Source organism: Dama dama, chromosome 6 (assembly GCF_033118175.1).
Source record: "Dama dama isolate Ldn47 chromosome 6, ASM3311817v1, whole genome shotgun sequence".
Classification (NCBI taxonomy): domain Eukaryota; kingdom Metazoa; phylum Chordata; class Mammalia; order Artiodactyla; family Cervidae; genus Dama; species Dama dama.
The window spans coordinates 47,174,645-47,195,000 of record NC_083686.1 but is presented as its reverse complement, the minus strand read 5'-3'; positions in this window follow the sequence as shown (position 1 = coordinate 47,195,000).

The following is a 20,356-nucleotide window of genomic DNA, read 5'->3' as shown; positions in this document are numbered from 1 at the left end:
ACACATATATATGGAATTTAGAAAGATGGTAACGATAACCCTATATGCAAAACAGAAAAAGAGACACAGAAATACAGAACAGACTTTTGAACCCTGTGGGAGAATGTGAGGGTGGGATATTTCAAAAGAACAGCATGTATACTATCTATGGTGAAACAGATCACCAGCCCAGGTGGGATGCATGAGACAAGTGCTCGGGCCTGGTGCACTGGGAAGACCCAGAGGAATCGGGTGGAGAGGGAGGTGGGAGCGGGGATCAGGATGGGGAATACGTGTAAATCCATGGCTGATTCATATCAATGTATGACAAAACCCACTGAAATGTTGTGAAGTAATTAGCCTCCAACTAAAAAAAAAAAAAAAAAAGCCTCTGAGAATATCAAATGATTTCCTGTACTCCAATAATAGGCAAATTACTGACAATTTAGTATATACATTTTTCATCTGTATACATACATATAAAAATGTTGCTATATAATTCAATTTTCAATAAAAGAGAACAAAAGAGAAGAGAAATTTTAGTTTTCTTCCCTAGAGGTTAAAAATGTCCTCTCTTGCATTTCTTGTTTGGATAGCTTCTTTGTTGAGCTGTCAGAATGTGTATTTCCTAAGTTGTTCCCTTCCCCCTGTGTTCACTGTGTATCATGAGAGACTCACAGAACAAAGGGTCCCCGTCGGCCACAGTTTGTCTAGTCGTGGTTGTCTGCCAAATGGAGCTAGTCACCTGGATGAGTCACACTTAGGAGCAGCTTTATGGTCATTCATATGCGTCTCTAGAGAAAATCTAAAATAGAGTGAAAGCGTTAGACCAAGCGTTAGACCTCACAGGTGGCCCACCTCAACTGGAGTTTTCCCAAACGTTAAATAGAGGAGACAGATTTGGCCTTTTCTATTTACTCACCAAGTGTCCCAAAGAGAAAATTGGAAATGAACCTGTCTCAGTTTATATTCATAAAGACTAAAGCAGTTTTTCTGTTTTCAGGCCCCAATAACGTCTCTCATCACTACAGTGTCTTAGTGTTGAAAAGAAAGTTCTGAAAAGCTCCAGGAAAAAATATTGATATAGAGGAGCCAAACTGAATGTGCCAATATTTGAAATACATGGCGCTTTGGTAGAAATAATGATTAATTTTTTTCTTGTTTTCCTTGTTTGGTTTAGCTTTTCTTCAGTGAATAGCCAAAAGTGGCCAAAAGACAAAACAACATTGATTATTGGAAACAATAATCAAAGTAAAATTGGGGAGGAGCGATAACCGCCTCCTCCTTAAACAATTTGATTCACAATTAAAAGGAATTCTGCACTATAAATCAATTCCAATCTTGTCTCTTTAGTTCACTTAGACTTGGGATATGTATAGAGGTAACCACCAGATGGCAACATTGCTTAAGAAATAAGAGGCTATTCGTCATCAGTACTAAGACTCGCTAGAGAATAGTAAAATCTTTTCCTTTGGTAAAATCTGTAATTTAATTACTAGTTTTACAGCTCTCCATAAATTTGGAGAACAACTTAAATTGATGGAGAATGGCCAGGCATAAAATACAAAGAGTGTGATAGAAAATGTGAAGTGTTATATAGCTATCATTATACCTAATGAAGGATTTATGCATTTGATCCCCAAGGCTCAAGAAGCAATTCCTGTGCTAGAATAAAGCTTTCTCTGTGTTGACTTTAAAATTTCTTTATGCAACCCAACACCATCATTTTGTTAATTTGGAGTTCTTACTGAAACATAATTCAATTCCTTAATAAATATTTTTATTATTTTTATAGAATACATCTCTTTGCTATACTATATATAGCATATAGCTCTTTGCTCTTAAACATGGAATAGGAGAAACTGAAGGTTTAATGATCCTTTAAGATTTCCAAGCTTTCTCAAACTGTTAGCTTTTCCCATGGTCCAAACTCCCCAGGTCCATCCTGAGCAGGGAGGTCAGTTTCAGAAACCCTTAGGGTTATTTCAAACAAATAATTCAGTTTTCACCTGGAAGATAGAATAATATTGCTGAGAAACTCTCTATGAAATTACAGGAACTCACCAGAATAATATTGTGAGCATTTGAAAAAGTCACCAATAAAAGGAAGAAAATTTTATAGCATTAATTAAAACTTTATTAAAAAATAAATCTTTGCAGAAGCAGAAATGTTTCCTGTCAAAAATGTAGAGTTCCAGGCTGGGGGGCAAGGAGATAAATTAGGAGTTTGGGATTAAAATATACACACTACTATATATAAAATAGATAAACAACAAAGACCTACTGTATAGCACAGGGAACTATACTCATTATCTTGTGATAAGTTATAATGGAAAAGAATCTTAAAATACATGTGTGTGTGTGTGTGTGTGTGTGTGTGTGTGTGTGTGTATAACTGAATCACTATGCTATACACTTGAAACTAACACAACATTGTAAATTTACTATACTTCAATTTAAAAAATGTAGACTTCCATTTTGGCTTCTCTAGACCTGCTCTGGCTTTTTTCCCCCTACTTTATTTTTCACAATTTTTCAGAGAACATTGATCTTAAAATTTACATCTTTACAGTCAGTGAATATAGTCAGTGAAAGTCTCCCTATGGGAAATATCCCTTTTGTCAATGGCCACACATCTAAGTTTAAATTAAAATTCTAGTTTCCAAGCAAAATTTGATGACAGATTTTCTACTTCCCCTTCCTTTATGAGGCTTCAATCCAGTTGTTTCGACTCTGTATCACCTGGGTCAGACTTTTGGGGAAAGGGGTCAATCCCCTATTTTTCTAGTATCCTCAGAGATATAGCGGTTTTAGGATATTGTTGCTGATGGCTGGGAAAAGAAACTCTTCCTTGCTGTGGGTTTATTATCAATAACAAGGATGCTGTTAATTAATGTTATAAGCCATCAGCAAGCCTAGAGCTTATTTGCATTTAAACAGTAGAGCACCTGTCTACTTCGTATTTAATTTTTAATAAATAGACATTGTGCTTGGTCCCAAGGGGGCAGAAGTCATTGTGGGAAAGGTACCTATCACTCTTAAACCAAAATAGTATAACAGAACCTTTGCCCTAGAAAGGGAAAGGGAAAGTTTTGAACGTTAAAGATGTAAGGAAAAGGGGTGAGGATTAAAGAAGGCTTGAAAGGGGGGCTGTTTTCAAAGACATCTCTTTGTTCCTAGTTTTGCTACCAGAACTATGTCTATTAAGAAGGCAAGGAGAGGTGAAAACACAGTGTCCATGTTCAGCTGTGCAGATTTTGCTTTTCACACCCACAGGGAGCCCCTCTCATTTGGATAATTGCTATTCAAAGTGCAAGTTGACAAGGAGCTGGGATCAGAATATAAATCAATGCACTGCTTCCTTCACTGAGAAAGTCTTGCTAAGGGAAAAAACAATCCCAAAAGCTGCACTAAACAGCATGGTTAGGGACACAGTTGATTTAAATTTTGATGCAAACTTGTTATTTAATGATGGACCCGAAATCAATAGCTTGTGAGCTGACAGCAGTCCTGAGCAGCACTGGTTGGACTATGATGAGAGCTGTCACCTGGACTTCCTTGGTGGTCCAGTGGTTAGGAATCCACCTGCCAATGCAGGGCACATGGGTTTGATTCCTGGTCCAGAAAGATCCCACATGCTGCAGAGCTCCTGTCCTCTGAAGCAAGAGAAGCCACCACAATGAGAAGCCCCTGCTCACCACAATTAGAGAAACCTGAGTGTGGCAATGAAGACCCAGTGCAGCCAAAACAAAAAAACCAGAAGTGTCCCCTAGAACTGTGCATTGCTCAAAAGTGAAACTTACAGTAAACTTGCATAAGAGAAGGTGGCTTCAGTATGGGTTTAGTGGCATCTTTGAAGTTGTTGAAAGGTCTCATTTAAGAGGAGATTCTCAGAACCATTTTTGCTGTTTCCCTATTGAGGAGGATATAAACATTATATAAACCATATTCTTCAAACAGGGCTTCTGTCTTCCTTCTGAGATTCTAAGGAAAAGTATGCACTAGGGTCTGGACTAGGGTGAGGCAAGTGATAGAAGTTATACTATTAATAGGTACCAAAAACTCAGTAATAAAATATTTTAATGCAATAGTAAAAAAAAAAAGTCAAAGTTAAGGGAAAAAATCTGTGATGAACAAAGTGTTTGCCTTTTAAATAAAGACAGGATGATATGAATAATACATTCTTTTGGGTTCTGAATCCATGATTTGGATTGTCTGAAGTGTCTGCAAATTAATTCAATATGGCTAGTATCTCTGGGCTTTGATGAGAAAATCTCATTGTGATCTGTTTCTTTTCTTTTTTTTTTTTTTTTTTTTCTTTTTTAATTTTTATTATTATTATTTTTTTTTCCCAGTGGGTTTTGTCATACATTGATATGAATCAGCCATGGATTTACTTTTCAATGAATCAGATTGGAAACAAAACAAGACCAAAAGTAGCAAGTTTCTTGTATCACATGAAACTGCATTTATCAGCAACTTTTCTCTGTAGCCACAAAAACAAAAAAATGCTAAATCTAGGAAATAATGAGGATCTGCCCAACTTTGGTTTCTGATCATGTGAACTGTGTTACACAGGTCTGATCAATAAACTTCCTTTTGATTTCTAGGACTGTTTCAGACCAACATGGACAATAAGATGGAAGCACCAGTCTGATGTGTGGACTTCTGTACTGGTGGACCTAAAAGTCATTTCTAATCAAGCGTAATGTGAATAAAAATATAAAGAGATTTAATAACAGGAACAGTTTTATTTGAGCAAAACGGAATCTCTGATATTCACACTGAAAGAGAACATCTTGTGTCAAGAAGAGAGACATTTCTTTGGGAAAGTCACAGATGGGGGCGTTGTTAATTACTGGATGCAATTCCATTGTCGGCTCTTTGATGGGGCATTCTGAAATATGTATTTCATTTGACTTTAGTCTCTCTGTACTGGAGAGTTGCCTTGAGAAGAGATGGCCCTCCAACAATTGCAGGATGGTGCAATGTATACCAGCATTTGAGTGATCTCTGCCTTGAAGAACAATGGGAACTTTAGAAAGAAACTGGAAAGTCATCCACTTTGGAGGTAATACTGATGCCCCACTAAACCTCTCTCTTGGAAACCTCGTTCCTAAGAGCCAGGAATATGTTTAACTGAACTCATTAATTTCAAAATATTCTTAATTGTGACAATAGAGTTTTTGAAAACAAAAGAAAGCTGATTTTTTTCCTTCTTCCTACGAACCTGCAGAACTATGTATGCTTATAACCCTGAGGCTCAGGGGCAATGCTCTGTTATGATTTTTAAACTTGAAGCAGAGGCCCAGGACCAACCCTGGGCTGCTGCCAGTCACACTGAACATGAACTAGGGTATATCAGCAAAGCAAGGTTACCCCCCCAAATAAAACAACTTAGTGTCTGTCATGTTCAAAAAATACTATAACTAGCTTTAAGGAAAAAAAAATAAGAATTGTGTTAGAGTTCCTTAAGCTTTTAGACTGTGAAAAATATTGAATTATATGAGGGTGGGGGGGTGCATTATAATTTCTTCAAGTTTAAGGTCTTTGAAGGCAAAGTAACACACACATACAGGTGCAAAATGCAAAGCCAGACTGTCAACTGAGGCTTTTAGAGATGGTCAGCCAGCTCGCCTGATGAGGGGGTTGCTTTTATTACCAGAAACTCTGACTAGAAAAGAGGTCCTTCATGTCTGGAGGATTCCCTTTGCTCCTGCCCCTTCTTGCCGGTGTGATGACGCCTTCCACCGGCGGAAGCGATCTTCACAGGACCCCGGGCAGAGCCCGCCCCAGCTCCACAGCAGTTGTCTGACGAGGGAATATTAACCACAGAGGTGGCTCCTTTAGGGCGTCTCCAATGTGGACACGAAATGGGACTGGTGTGGCCCTGTTCCATTAATAGAATACTTATCTGGGTTTTACTGAGAGAAAAGAGCTGGGTTATCTACTCCCTCACTTTCCCTCTGGCTCAGCTTTCAGCAAGGCAGACTCCTGATGCACTGTTCAAAATGCAGGGCTACAGGCTGGATGCATGAGACGGATGCTCAGGGCTGGTGCACTGGGAAGACCCAGGGGGATCAGATGGGGAGGGAGGTGGGAGGGGGGATCGGGATGGGGAACACATGTAAATCCATGGCTGATTCATGTCAATGTATGGCAAAAACCACTACAATGTTGTAAAGTAATTAGCCTCCAACTAATAAAAATAAATGGAAAAAAAATGCAGGGCTAGAGTTTACCGCGGGGGTTGGGAGACACTGATTTTTTTTCACTAGGCTCCTTTCTCTGGGAGTATATGAGGAACAGAGAGGCGTTCCAGAACCAGCCCAAGTGAGAGACTCTATTGCACACAATCCCATGGACACACGCTCTGCACCGCATGCAAAGACATAGTGATGAAGCCTGGAGACCTGGCTGTGGGCAACTTTATTCTGAATACGTAACATCAGCCTGCTGGGACCCCACCTCAGAGTGGAAGGGTCCAGGGAGACTGTTTCCGGGCCGAGTCTTTGAAAAAGCAATCACTTATGCCTCATGAAGTAAAACATTTGCCTTCAAGTAGAGTAGCATGCGAATTGAGCGGATGCCAGTTTTAAAATAATTCTCAGTCCAGAGCTTCAGAAGTGGGATGCAATGATGCCTGTGACAGAAGAAAACAGTCTCAGGAGTTTTCCCCTTGAAGTCAAGAAAAGTGCTTGAGGGTGTTCTAGCTTTCAACCCCATATCTCAGGGAAGTGGGAGACTTTCCCCCAAGGCTCTGAGTCTCTACCCTGGAGACAGTGGGTGGATGAGAGCTTCCACCACTGCCCCACAGAGCATGTCCCTGGGTTAGAGGAATGGTCTCATCCACAAGGTGGCTGCTCCTCTATTCATGTTGGGGCTGGAGGACAGACACTAGACGGGACTCGGCAGGGTTGGGTTTCTGTTGAGGAATGCAGGGCCTTGGAGGGAGAGCTAGCAGGAACAAGAAGGTACAGAAGAAGTTAACAAGAAGTTACCCCTGTTGAGGAATGCAGGGCCTTGGAGGGAGAGCTAGCAGGAACAAGAAGGTACAGAAGAAGTTAACAAGAAGTTAACAAGAAGTTACCCCCAGATGGTAGCCCCTGGTGAGGCACCATCTTGAAGAAATACCGCATCAGTCTGTGTTCCTTATCTTCTCTCCTCTCCCATCATCCCCCTTCTCTCTCTCCTGGGATTTCAGCCTGACTAAGAAGACTCTTTTGTTGCAACAAGGCTTTCCAGCCTGCAGGTGGGAGTTCCCTTTGGGATCCAAGCTGAGGGAGAGAGCACTTTGAGTGGATAAAAGAGATGTATTTGAAGGGGGGCACGGGACAGGGGTGAAACTGGTGGGATAAAAATCATGGCTAATTCATTTGAACCAGTCCTAATGAGATGGATGAAACTGGAGCCCCTTATACAGAGTGAAGTAAGCCAGAAAGATAAAGAACATTACAGCATACTAACATATATATGGAATTTAGAAAGATGGTAACGATAACCCTATATGCAAAACAGAAAAAGAGACACAGAAATACAGAACAGACTTTTGAACTCTGTGGGAGAAGGTGAGGGTGGGATATTTCAAAAGAACAGCATGTATACTATCTATGGTGAAGCGGATCACCAGCCCAGGTGGGATGCATGAGACAAGTGCTCGGGCCTGGTGCACTGGGAAGACCCAGAGGAATCGGGTGGAGAGGGAGGTGGGAGGGGGGATCGGGATGGGGAATACGTGTGAATCTATGGCTGATTCATATCAATGTATGACAAAACCCACTGAAATGTTGTGAAGTAATTAGCCTCCAACTAATAAAAAAAAAATAAGATAAAAAAAAAAAAAAAATCATGGCTAAGAGGAGTGGCAGATTACTGGGTGGGTCTGGAAGTCTCATCATTTGCTGGTCCCTCTGAGGCGGCAAGCCAAACTGTCCATTCCTTCTCATCTCCTCCCCTTCCCCATGTTTCCTAGAACTGCCTGAGCCCTGAACCAACACTTGACCCTCTGAGCAAGCTGTTTGATCTGTGGAATTACTGCCCAGGCCTTGAGGTCTTTGGAGCTGGGAATTCCTACTCTGCCTGTGGTTTCCTTTGTGATCTTGGGCAATTCATTTAACTTCCCAGAGACTCACTTTGGTGGATAAAATGGGAGATTTATAAGAACTAAATTTGAAACAAAGCAGAACGGTACTAGATAAATGTGTTGAGAACCCCAATCTCCATAGAACATTGAAGAAGCAGCTGGAAAAGTTCAGCTGTCTCTTGCTGACGATGCTCAGCATCCTGTCTCCTCACACCCTGCTCCAGCCCCGTCCCTTCTGCCTCAGTGCTGTGGCCCTTTCCCCTGATTCCCAGGTTCTGAGTTTTCTAGTTTTCAGGTCCCAGGCAGGGGCACTCCTAGGAATCCTGGGACTTTACTTGTGAGAAGCTGTCCGTGAAGACAGGACACTGTGAGCCAAGGATAACCCACTGTAGGGTCAGACCTGGTTCTCCTACCAGCTTTGGTGGAAACACATCACTGCTGTTTCTTTAGAAAGATTTAATATTTTTGAGAAATAGCAGTTAAGTATTGTGCATAAGAGAGGGGACTGAAGAACACATTGTCTTGGCAGGAAAAAAAGCAGACATCTTAAATAACAGGAGCACCCCGCTGCAATACTATCATACTATATTGACATATTCTACACCATTATTATACAAAGCAAAGAATTTATGAAGCTGGGGAACTTTACCCCTCAAGGTTTTCTCCTGCAGCATAAAGAAGTCTGAGCCTTTAGGACAAGACCTGCGAACTGATTCCTTCTGTAATGAGACCTCTGCGCAAAGTCTCTCCCCATGCTATGTCTGTAGAAGTAACCAGTATAATTTCTGGTCTGGTCTGGAGCTTTGATGAAAGGAAGAGAGGCTCCATTTCCTCTTGGTACGGCTGGTTCTTGCAGTACTCTCTAGAAGCAGTGTTTTGTCTAGTCCTAATGGAATTTGAGAGCTGAAGACATCATTCCTTCCACTCTGCAGATGCAAAAGCTTAGTAACTTGTGAACCGTCTTAGCTCCAGCAACCCCCCCCTCCACCCACCACCCCTCACCTTTTCTATTAAGATATATGACAGCAAAGAGTCCCCACATTTATTCTGTCGGAGTTGGAGAAAATGGGCCTCAACAATGTGTTATTTTAATTCTGAGCTCACTAAATCCCTCGCCTGGCTCGACTCACTCTTCTAATTAAAAACTCAATTAACTCAAATATATAAACATGGGGAAAGTGTGAGCTCGTGTTTCATTTGGAGCTCAGCTTCAGCGAACGACAGTTTATGCCTCTTACTTTCTGCAGTGTGAACCTGCAGGGGCTGATTACCCAGCCTCTGCCTTTCTGACTGCCATATGCTTTCCTCGCTGCAACGTTAATCAAGACCAGACTTCGCTTGATGTGAAATAAGATCTGAAGGCCCCAAGAAGTCATCCTCTTGAAATCTGAGCAGCTGGAGCCCATAGACTGAGAGAATCTGATTTAGAAACATCATTTCCACGCTAGGTTTCCAGTCCATCTTAAAGGGGACATGGCTCACATCTTTGGGCCCTGGAAAAGTTGCATGAGATCTTGGGGTTTCCTGTGACCCTGAACCTGGCTATAGAGCTAGGTTAGGAAAAGAGAAATGAATTTTTGGATGGTCTTATGGTTAGATCTGCAGTCTGTTGGGTTCACTGGGTTTACGAAGGGTTTTCCAGCAACTTAGCAAGAGAACAATGAATATTGTTATAGATCAAGTCCTGTGAATGAGTTTTTTCAAGACTTTTAATTAAATCAGATGAACAGAGCTCCAGTGAGAACTTGCAGGAGTTGAGAAAGCTGCAAACAAATTGTTCTTGGCACAGAATGAAATGAGAAGTGGGGTCTGGAGTTTTAATGGAGTTGTGGAGGCTTAGGGGGAAACAGAGCCTGAAGCAGAGGGCAGCTGCATTGTCTCTCCCAGACCTGGCTTGGTGGTGGTGATGGGAGGGTTCTCTGCCCAGAGACTTACTCTTTGGTTGAAGTGAGAAACCTCAAGTGTGTCTAGAGAGCAGTGCCCATGAAAAGAGAGCATTGTTCCAGAAAAACTTTTTTTTTTCAGTCTTTTGTGGCGAATCTGGAGCTTTTCATACTCATTTGCTCAGTGGAAAAAGAACTGCCACTTCCTGGTTTATGACCCACATCTTCCATCTTTCCAGATATGTGCAAAGGAGGTGATAATGTCTCCAGAACTACCTTGAGTGAGATTCATATGAAACAGCAACTATGGAAGGAAGCAGAACACTTGGACCCTTAGATTATTCAAGTGTTCAGCAGTTCCAGTGAAGTCACAAGTGGCCTCTTCCTAATCTGATATGCAAAGCAAGCTCCTGTATTTATATGGAAGTGATAAACTCTGCCTCACAGCATGACACCTGGAGGACCTGACTCTAGACTTCTTTTACACAGTAGAATTCATTCTTGTGTGATCGATATACTTTTTTTTCCCCAGATATCTGTTTACTCACAGCTGAATATAATTTCTGTTATGTTGGCTCGGTTATGTTTTCTGAAACATGGGTTATGGAAATTTATCAATATTTATATCATGCTGATTAAATCATATAGAGAAATAGTCCTTAATATCAAGAGCTTGAGATAAAAATTTCCACCAGGTCAAGATGGCAAAATACCCTGTTCTCTGAAGACATACTTTTAAACGTAAAAAGTCTAGTGCAATTTAAAGATTTATGTTATTTATACTTCATCTAGAAACCTCAAACAGATTCCATCTTATCTCATACAACTACTTACTCAAATCTTGAATTACAAATTCCTTTAATTGCAGAGGTTGTTGGGAAAATACACTCTCAAGGCCCACACATTCATTCTGTCTGGACACCCTGTTCCCCAACGGGGGTCAAATACCTGTGGTTTTGCGTTTGCCTGGGGCAGGGCAAATGGAACCAGCTGGGAGATTTCAATGGGAAATTCTTGATTAAACACAATGGTTGTGTAACTCAGATATCATCTGAGGTCCCCTGAGCCCTTATGATCTAGACAACAGTGGCCTAACCTACAAATAAAGACCTCAAGTTAAGTTCAGTGTCCACTCAAGATTCTGAAATTCATTGCCATTTCCTGTGTCCTCTGAAGTCTTGTTTTACATTCTGAATCTTGGTGTTGTTTCAATTTTCTTGCCCCATACTACTCTAAACTTAGAATCTTCTTCTTGATCGCTTTCTCCCAAACACTTGTGAATACACAACTGTGACTACACACCTAGAAGTTGTTTTTTTAAAAAATTTTTTAAAATTTGTTTTTGGTTGCACTGAATCTTCGTTGCTGTGCAAGGGCGTTCTCTAGCTGTGGTGAACTGGGGCTATCTCTAGTTGCAGGGCATGGGCTTCTCATTGCTGTCTTCTCTTGTGGCAGAATACAGGCGCTAGGTACATGTGTTTCAGTAGTTGCGGTTAGGCGCTCTGTAGTTGTGCTACATAAGCTTTGGTTTCCTGAGGCATGTGAAATGTTCCTGGACCAGGGATTGAACTCACGGCCCCTGAATTGGCAGGCAGATTCTTATCCACTATTCCTTCAGGGAAGTCCTGTAGTAGAACTTTTACTAAAGTTCTATGAATTAGTATGTGAGAGCTTCACAACACCACACAACACAGTAATCAGTGTACAATCACATATCAAATAGTTTTATTCTTTTTTAACTTTATTGAGATAAATTGATATACAAATATTGTATACATTTAACATCTATTTCTTGATGATTTTGGACACATGCATACACCTGTAATATCATTCCGAGGTACTCAGCATATACCTTACCTCCCAGACATGACTGAGTGACTAACACTTTTCATTTAGGTGGTGTGCACATTTTTACTATGATTGCCTTGTTTCACTTAATGTAATGTCCTTTGGTTTCATCCATGTTGTCACAAAAGATGGCATTTCCTCATTTTTATTTTTTTTATTTTTATTTTTTGGGTGGGTTTTGTCATACATTGATATGAATCAGCCATAGATTCACACGTATTCCCCATCCCGATCCCCCCTCCCACCTCCCTCTCCACCCGATTCCTCTGGGTCTTCCCAGTGCACCAGGCCCGAGCATTTGTCTCATGCATCCCACCTGGGCTGGTGATCCGCTTCACCATAGATAGTATACATGCTGTTCTTTTGAAATATCCCACCCTCACCTTCTCCCACAGAGTTCAAAAGTCTGTTCTGTATTTCTGTGTCTCTTTTTCTGTTTTGCATATAGGGTTATCGTTACCATCTTTCTAAATTCCATATATATGTGTTAGTATGCTGTAATGTTCTTTATCTTTCTGGCTTACTTCACTCTGTATAAGGGGCTCCAGTTTCATCCATCTCATTAGGACTGGTTCAAATGAATTCTTTTTAACGGCTGAGTAATATTCCATGGTGTATATGTACCACAGCTTCCTTATCCATTCATCTGCTGATGGGCATCTAGGTTGCTTCCATGACCTGGCTATTATAAACAGTGCTGCGATGAACACTGGGGTGCACATGTCTCTTTCAGATCTGGTTTCCTCAGTGTGTATGCCTAGGAGTGGGATTGCTGGGTCATATGGCAGTTCTATTTCCAGTTTTTTAAGGAATCTCCACACTGTTTTCCATAGCGGCTGTACTAGTTTGCATTCCCACCAATAGTGTAAGAGGGTTCCCTTTTCTCCACACCCTCTCCAGCATTTATTGCTTGTCAACTTTTGGATAGCAGCCATCCTGACTGGCGTGTAATGGTACCTCATTGTGGTTTTGATTTGCATTTCTCTGATAATGAGTGATGTTGAGCATCTTTTCATGTGTTTGTTAGCCATCTGTATGTCTTCTTTGGAGAAATGTCTGTTTAGTTCTTTGGCCCATTTTTTGATTGGGTCATTTATTTTTCTGGAATTGAGCTGCAGGAGTTGCTTGTATATTTTTGAGATTAATCCTTTGTCTGTTTCTTCATTTGCTATTATTTTCTCCCAATCTGAGGGCTGTCTTTTCACCTTACTTATAGTTTCCTTTGTAGTGCAAAAGCTTTTAAGTTTCATTAGGTCCCATTTGTTTAGTTTTGCTTTTATTTCCAATATTCTGGGAGGTGGGTCATAGAGGATCTTGCTGTGATTTATGTCGGAGAGTGTTTTGCCTATGTTCTCCTCTAGGAGTTTTATAGTTTCTGGTCTTACATTTAGATCTTTAATCCATTTTGAGTTTATTTTTGTGTATGGTGTTAGAAAGTGTTCTAGTTTCATTCTTTTACAAGTGGTTGACCAGTTTTCCCAGCACCACTTGTTAAAGAGGTTGTCTTTTTTCCATTGTATATCCTTGCCTCCTTTGTCAAAGATAAGGTGTCCATAGGTTCATGGATTTATCTCTGGGCTTTCTATTCTGTTCCATTGATCTATATTTCTGTCTTTGTGCCAGTACCATACTGTTTTGATGACTGTGGCTTTGTAGTAGAGTCTGAAGTCAGGCAGGTTGATTCCTCCAGTTCCATTCTTCTTTCTCAAGATTACTTTGGCTATTCGAGGTTTTTTGTATTTCCATACAAATTGTGAAATTCTTTGGTCTAGTTCTGTGAAAAATACCGTTGGTAGCTTGATAGGGATTGCATTGAATCTATAGATTGCTTTGGGTAGAATAGCCATTTTGACAATATTGATTCTTCCAATCCATGAACACGGTATGTTTCTCCATCTGTTTGTGTCCTCTTTGATTTCTTTCATCAGTGTTTTATAGTTTTCTATGTATAGGTCTTTTGTTTCTTTAGGTAGATATACTCCTAAGTATTTTATTCTTTTTGTTGCAATGGTGAATGGTATTGTTTCCTTAATTTCTCTTTCTGTTTTTTCATTGTTAGTATATAGGAATGCATGGGATTTCTGTGTGTTAATTTTATATCCTGCAACTTTACTATATTCATTGATTAGCTCTAGTAATTTTCTGGTAGAGTCTTTAGGGTTTTCTATGTAGAGGATCATGTCATCTGCAAACAGTGAGAGTTTCACTTCTTCTTTTCCTATCTGGATTCCTTTTACTTCTTTTTCTGCTCTGATTGCTGTGGCCAAAACTTCCAACACTATGTTGAATAGTAGTGGTGAGAGTGGGCACCCTTGTCTTGTTCCTGATTTCAGGGGAAATGCTTTCAATTTTTCACCATTGAGGGTGATGCTTGCTGTGGGTTTGTCATATATAGCTTTTATTATGTTGAGGTATGTTCCTTCTATTCCTGCTTTTTGGAGAGTTTTAATCATAAATGAGTGTTGAATTTTGTCAAAGGCTTTCTCTGCATCTATTGAGATAATCATATGGTTTTTATCTTTCAATTTGTTAATGTGGTGTATTACATTGATTGATTTGTGGATATTAAAGAATCCTTGCATTCCTGGGATAAAGCCCACTTGGTCATGGTGTATGATTTTTTTAATATGTTGTTGGATTCTGTTTGCTAGAATTTTGTTAAGGATTTTTGCATCTATGTTCATCAGTGATATTGGCCTGTAGTTTTCTTTTTTTGTGGCATCTTTGTCTGGTTTTGGAATTAGGGTGATGGTGGCCTCATAGGATGAGTTTGGAAGCTTACCTTCATCTGCAATTTTCTGGAAGAGTTTGAGTAAGATAGGTGTTAGCTCTTCTCTAAATTTTTGGTAGAATTCAGCTGTGAAGCCATCTGGTCCTGGGCTTTTGTTTGCTGGAAGATTTTTGATTACAGTTCGATTTCCTTGCCTGTGATGGGTCTGTTAAGATCTTCTATTTCTTCCTGGTTCAGTTTTGGAAAGTTATACTTTTCTAAGAATTTGTCCATTTCTTCCAAGTTGTCCATTTTATTGGCATATAGCTGCTAGTAGTAGTCTCTTATGATCCTTTGTATTTCACTGTTGTCTGTTGTGATCTCTCCATTTTCATTTCTAATTTTGTTAATTTGGTTCTTCTCTCTTTGTTTCTTAATGAGTCTTGCTAATGGTTTGTCAATTTTGTTTATTTTTTCAAAACACCAGCTTTTAGCTTTGTTGATTTTTGCTATGGTCTCTTTAGTTTCTTTTGCATTTATTTCTGCCCTAATTTTTAAGATTTCTTTCCTTCTGCTAACCCTGGGGTTCTTCATTTCTTCCTTCTCTAATTGCTTTAGGTGTAGAGTTAGGTTATTTATTTGGTTTTTTTTCTTGTTTCTTGATGTAAGCCTGTAATGCTATGAACCTTCCCCTTAGCCCTGCTTTTACAGTGTCCCATAGGTTTTGGGTTGTTGTGTTTTCATTTTCATTCGTTTCTATACATATTTTGATTTCTTTTTTGATTTCTTCTATGATTTGTTGGTTATTCAGAAGCATGTTATTTAGCCTCCATATGTTTGAATTTTTAACAATTTTTTTCCTATAATTGAGATCTAATCTTACTGCACTGTGGTCAGAAAAGATGACTGGAATGATTTCAATTTTTTTGAATTTTCCAAGACCAGATTTATGGCCCAGAATGTGATCTATTCTGGAGAAGGTTCCGTGTGCACTTGAGAAAAAGATGAAGTTGATTGTTTTGGGGTGAAATGTCCTATAGATATCAATTAGGTCTAGCTGGTCCATTGTGTCATTTAAGGTTTGTGTTTCCTTGTTAATTTTCTGTTTAGTTGATCTATCCATAGTTGTGAGTGGGGTATTAAAGTCTCCCACTATTATTGTGTTACTATTAATTTCCTCTTTCATACTCGTTAGTGTTTGCCGTACATATTGCGGTGCTCCTATGTTGGGTGCATGTATATTTATAATTGTTATATCTTCTTCTTGGATTCATCCTTTGATCATTATGTAGTGTCCTTCTTTGTCTCTTTTCACATCCTTTATTTGAAAGTCTATTTTATCTGATATGAGTATTGCGACTCCTGCTTTCTTTTGATCTCCATTTGCATGAAATAATTTTTTCCAGCCCTTCACTTTTAGTCTGTATGTGTCTCTTGTTTTGAGGTGGGTCTCTTGTAGACAGCATATATAGGGGTCTTGTTTTTGTATCCATTCAGCCAATCTTTGTCTTTTGGTTGGGGCATTCAACCCATTTACATTTAGGGTAATTATTGATAGGTGTGGTCCCGTTGCCATTTACTTTGTTGTTTTGGGTTCACGTTTATACAACCTTTCTTCATTTCCTGTCTAGAGAAGATCCTTTAGCATTTGTTGAAGAGCTGGTTTGGTGGTGCTGAATTCTCTCAGCTTTTGCTTATCTGTAAAGCTTTTGAATTCTCCTTCATATCTGAATGAGATCCTTGCTGGATACAGTAATCTAGGTTGTAGGTTATTCTCCTTCATTACTTTCAGTACGTCCTGCCATTCCCTTCTGGCCTGGAGGGTTTCTATTGATAGATCAGCTGTTATCCTTATGGGAATCCCTTTGTGTGTTATTTGTTGTTTCTCCCTTGCTGCTTTTAATATTTGTTCTTTGTGTTTGATCTTTGTTAATTTGATTAATATGTGTCTTGGGGTGTTTAGCCTTGGGTTTATCCTGTTTGGGACTCTCTGGGTTTCTTGGATTTGGGTGGCTATTTCCTTCCCCATTTTAGGGAAGTTTTCAGCTATTATCTCCTCGAGTATTTTCTCATGGCCTTTCTTTTTGTCTTCTTCTTCTGGAACTCCTATGATTCAAATGTTGGGGCGTTTCACATTGTCCCAGAGGTCCCTGAGGTTGTCCTCATTTCTTTTGATCCTTTTTTCTCTTTTCCTCTCTGCTTCATTTATTTCCACCATTTTATCTTATACCTCACTTATCCTATCTTCTGCCTCCATTATTCTACTCTTGGTTCCCTCCAAAGTGTTTTTGATCTCATTCATTGCATTATTCATTTTTAATTGACTCTTTTTTATTTCTTCTAGGTCTTTATTAAACATTTCTTGTATCTTTTCAATCTTTGTTTCCAGGCTATTTATCTGTAACTCCATTTTGTTTTCAAGATTTTGGATCATTTTTATTATCATTATTCTAAATTCTTTTTCAGGTAGATTCCCTATCTCCTCCTCTTTTGTTTGACTTGGTGGGCATTTTTCATGTTCCTTTATCTGTTGGGTATTTCTTTGCCTTTTCATCTTGTTTAGATTGCTGTGTCTGGAGTGGGCTTTCTGTATTCTGGAGGTCTGTGGTTCCTTTTTATTGTGGAGGATTTACCCAGTGGGTGGGGTTAGACGATTGGCTTGTCAAGGTTTCCTAGTTAGGGAAGCTTGCGTCAGTGTTCTGGTGTGTGGAACTTGATTTCTTCTCTTTGGAGAGCAATGGAGTGCCCAGTAATGAGTTTTGAGATGGGTCTATGTGTTAGGTGTGACCTTGGGCAGCCTGTATGTTGATGTTCAGGGCTATGTTCCTGCGTTGCTGGAGAATTTGCGTGGTATGTCTTGCTCTAAAACTTATTGGCTCTTGGGTGGTGGTTGGTTTCAGTGTAGGTATGGAGGCTTTTGGACGGTCACTTATTACTTAAAGTTCCATGTAGTCAGGAGTTTTCTGGTGTTCTCAGGTTTTGGGCTTATGTCTCCTGCCTCTGGATTTCAGTTTTATTCTTCCTGTACTCTCAGGACTTCTCCAACTATACAGCACTGATAAGAAAACTTCTAGGTTAATGGCGAAAAGAGTCTCCCCCGTTAGGGACACCCAGAGAGGTTCACAGAGTTACATGAAGAAGAGGAAAGGGAGGAGGGAGATAGAGATGAGCAGGAGGAAAAAAAGGGGGACTCAAGAGGAGAGAGACAGATCTACGCAGGTGTCTGTTCCCAGAGTGTTCTCCGTAGCCCAGTCACCCACAGAGATTCACAGAATTGGATTGGGAAGAGAAGGGGAAAGGAGGAAATAGAGGTGTTCTGAGGTAGAAAACAGAGAGTCAAGATTGGGAGAGAATAATCTTTGGTTTAAAAATAGGGCTTCTCTTCTTTTTTTTTTTTTTTTGTAAGGTTATAGTGTATTGGAAATGAAAATTAAGGAGTAGTAGAGGAGTACTAGAGGACTTTAAAAGAAATAAGAGAAAAAGAAAAATAGAAAATAGAAGAGAAAAAGGAAAGAAAAAAAAAGAAGAAAAAAGAAAAAAAAAAGAAAAAGAAAAAAAAAGAAAAAGAAAAAAAAAGAAAGAAAAAAAATTTTTTTTCCCCTAATTAAAAAAATCGTAAAAATCTATGGAAATGAAAGTTAAGGAGTAATGGGGGAGTAATAGGGGATTTTAAAGGAAAATAAAAGAGAAAAAATAAAAAAGAAAAAAAAAGAAAAAAAAAGAAAAAAGTAAAATTATATCTAGGAGTTTCTCTGGAGCTGTTGCGGTCAGTGTGGGTTCGGCTCAGTTTCAGATAGCTCTTCGTTCCAGCTTACGCTTCTCGATATCTACAGGCCCCTTCTGGTGTAGTCGCTGTTTTCTACAGGGATTTTAATCTGTTGCACCAGTCCCTTCTGAAGCGGTTCCCTCTGTTTATTTGGCTTCTGTTTGCCGGTCTCTTCAGAGCATCATTTCCGCCCTGACACAGGCGGGCGGAGGTGGACTCTTATTCAGGTAGCTAGTTGCGTCGCTCTGCGGGGCAGGGAGGGGCCGGCGCCGCGGGGAGGGGCCGGCGCCGCGGGGAGGGGCCGGCGCCGCGGGGAGGGGCCGGCGCCGCGGGGAGGGGCTGACGCTGCTCTCTCCGTCTGCGCTGCTCAGGCTCCCGTCTGTTCTATATGGAGCGCGCCCCGCGCTGCGCGAGGTTCCAGCCCTCGGGTGTTCCACAAAAGCGCGGAAGGAAAAGCTGCGCCTGCTCTCTGTGCCTTCCCCGTCAGAGCGGTCCAGGCAGCCAGGGGCTCGGTGGGCTCACTCTCCCCTAGGTGTGGCGCGCCCCCTCACTTCCGCGGACCCAGTCTCAGTTTCCGCCGGCGCCAGTCGGGTGCGCGCGCCTTCTGCCCTCCGCGTCCCCAGCCCCAGTCCCCGCCCGCGCCGGTCGGGTGCCTGCGCCCTGTGTCTCGCCGCGACCTTCCCCTCCCCCCTGCCTCCTGCCTCCGGCGGGGCTGGGCCGGTCCGCAGCCTGCGAGCTCCTCTCTGGACCCTCTCGGTCTCTTTGTTCTGCGAACGGCCGGCAGTGTGTTCCGGCCGGTTAATTTTCTCTCTCTCTTTTGGTCTCCCACAGTTCATGTTGGCAACTCACAGAAGCTCCCTCCGATTGTCCTCAGGGCACTCAGGCCCGGACCCTACCCCAAGCAATGCCGCCTAAGACTCCCTTCCCTGGACAGATCTCCGTCCTCAGCTCTTTTGTCTCACTTTTTATCTTTTATATTTTGTCCTACCTCCTTTTGAAGACAATGGGCTGCTTTTCTAGGCGCCTGATGACCTCAGCTGGCGATCAGAAGTTGTTTTGCGAAGTTTGCTCTGCGTTCAGTTATTCTTTTGATGAATTTGTAGGAGAGAAAGTGGTCTCCCCGGCCTACTCCTCCGCCATCTTGGCTCCTCCCCCCATTTCCTCGTTTTTAAAAGGCTGAATAGTATTTTGTATTCTCTCTCTCTTCAGTCATGCTCGACTCTTTGAGACCCTATGAACTGTAGCCCGCCAGGCTCCTCTGTCCATGGGATTCTCCAGAATCTCCATTCTGGAGTGGGTTGCCATGCCCTCTTCCAGGGAATCTTCCTGACGGGATTGAACCCACATCTCTTATATCTCCTGTCTTGGCAGGTGCGTTCTGTACCACTAGTGCTGCCTGGGAAGCCCATAAACACATACACACACATATATATATATATATATATATATATATATACACAAATATGAGAAAGTATCTCATATTTTCTTTATATATTCATCTGGCCATTAGGATTGTCTCTCTATATTTTTGAGAATTTTCATGTTGCTTTCTATAGTAACTTCAACATTCTGAGTTCCCATTAAAGTGTGCAAAGCTTTTAATCTTTCCCCATCCTTGCCAACACTTGGATGTTTTAAGACACCTATCACCACCAGCATATCTCACTAGCCTGCCACACCATATAATGTCCAGGCTTCATGCCACTTTGCTAGCTCTTCTTCTCTCTTAATTTCCACTCTCTTCCTTTATTCACATAAGGCCCGAGTTGCTTACAGGGACTCCATACTCCTCTAGCCCCTATTCTCAATGTGCCTCCAGACCCACTTTCTCAGGATCAGAATCCATCATGGTGTTTTTAGTTAAGAGTATCCATTCCTTCAGCCAGTCCATCCTCCTTTCAAGGAGGCAAACTCTCGCTTCTTAGTTTATCAGCACCTTGATCTGAGACTTCTGGCCTCCAGAACAGTGAGAAATAAGCATTGTTTAAACCACCCAGTCCCTGGTATTTTGTTGTAACAGCCAAGTTGACTAAGACAACTGCAGTCTGAGAATTTAAACTGCCACACCCTACAATTTTTAAAAGAAA